The sequence below is a fragment of the Oryzias melastigma genome, unplaced genomic scaffold (genome assembly GCF_002922805.2).
Source record: "Oryzias melastigma strain HK-1 unplaced genomic scaffold, ASM292280v2 sc00342, whole genome shotgun sequence".
Taxonomy (NCBI): Eukaryota; Metazoa; Chordata; class Actinopteri; order Beloniformes; family Adrianichthyidae; genus Oryzias; species Oryzias melastigma.
In genome coordinates, this window is record NW_023416940.1 from 115510 (window position 1) to 117116 (window position 1607).

A 1607-nucleotide genomic window follows, 5' to 3' on the forward strand; every position below is an offset into this window, starting at 1 on the left:
TGGTATCATTGTGCGTGTTGCTTTTGCAGTGACTGCACCACGTCTTTCGTCTGCAGGCTTTTGCTCTGTGTCCTTTTAATCCACATTTAAAACAGACAACATTTTCATCACTGTTGTCTCTGCTTGGCGTAGCTGACTTTGTGTGTCTTTGGCCCCTTGCCGCCGTCTTCATTACGTTGTCACTCGATTCAGCCGCGGTAAACTTCTCAGTGTCCTCAAAACTTCGCAGCTCCATTTTAAATTCAGGGAACGTTATATTGTCTTTATTGTGTGTCACGTTGATAGCAAATGGTTTAAAACTTTCTGGAAGTCCTTTCAAAACCATTGCGATCAGTAAACTGTCACTTAATGTCTCTCCCGCATTGCGTAGAGCTGTAATGGCGGTCTCCGCCCTGATGATGTAGTCAGTCACCGTCTCATCGCTTCGCTTTTGAAGTGAAGTCAGTGTGGTGTAAAGGTGGATTATAAGCGGTTTTCCTTTACCTGCATAATAGTCTCTCAATATTTTCAGAGCTTTTCTTCCATTGTCGGGTGCATCTCTCATAATTAACGAAAGGCTTTTATCATCCAACAATTGGATTAGCTCGGCGTATGCATCAGCATTCTTCTTAGCATCCGCCGCCGCTTCAGCTTCCCCGTTGGGTTCTCTCAAAACAGTCACTTTTAATCCTAACAGATGCAAATGTCTGAGCACTTTCGTTTCCCAAAGCTCGTACTTGCCTTCATCTCCATCAAACATCAGTCGAGGTAACCTGCTGCTCCCTCGTTGATCCATGATGCTATCTTGCCGTTAGCACGCTATCCGTCGCGACTTTCTACCGGTGATAGATCGAAAAAAAATGTGTACATATCTTAAACTCCTCTCTGAGTCGTTCCTGGGCCCATAACCTGTTGAGTTTTGCAGTTTCTCCAGCGTTATACTCAGAGGAAAAAGATGACGGAGGCAGTAATCTTCGTTAGCCGCTCTGGTATATTTATTCAACACGAACGAATGAAAAAAAACTGGAGGGAAAGAAAATACATCCGGGTGTGCTTTACGTGATGACATCACATACATATACGCTTATGGGCTAACACCCCGTAGTGGTGAAATAGAGAACTAAATATTCTTCAACAAAGAAAACAAATAATCTGAGTACATTTATACATTAATCTAACAATATTGCTAAAATATTAGCTTTACTCCAAATTTGCATAAATAATTTAATTAGAGGCCAAAATTAGCCAAAAAAGCTAGCTCGTTGCTCAATTCCTAGCTGAACTCCTAAATGGCCTAAAATTCCTCAGTAAACTGAATTAGTCATAAAAAAAGGTCTAAAAAGGTCTAAAAAAAGCTAAATACTAAATTATCCCCAAAAATTTCAGCAGATAACAAATTAGCCTAAAACGTCTGCATGTTGCTAAATTATTAGCTAAACCCCAAATTAGCATACAATTCCTCAGAAACTAAATTAGTCAAAAATTATAGCCTGTTGCTAAAATAAAAGCTTCTTCTTCTTCTTCTTCTCCTTTCGGCTTGACCCTTCAGAGGTCGCCACAGCGAATCAGTTTCTTCTGTCTTCTGTCACTGTCTTCTTTCACTGCATCCATAAACCTCCTCTTTGGTC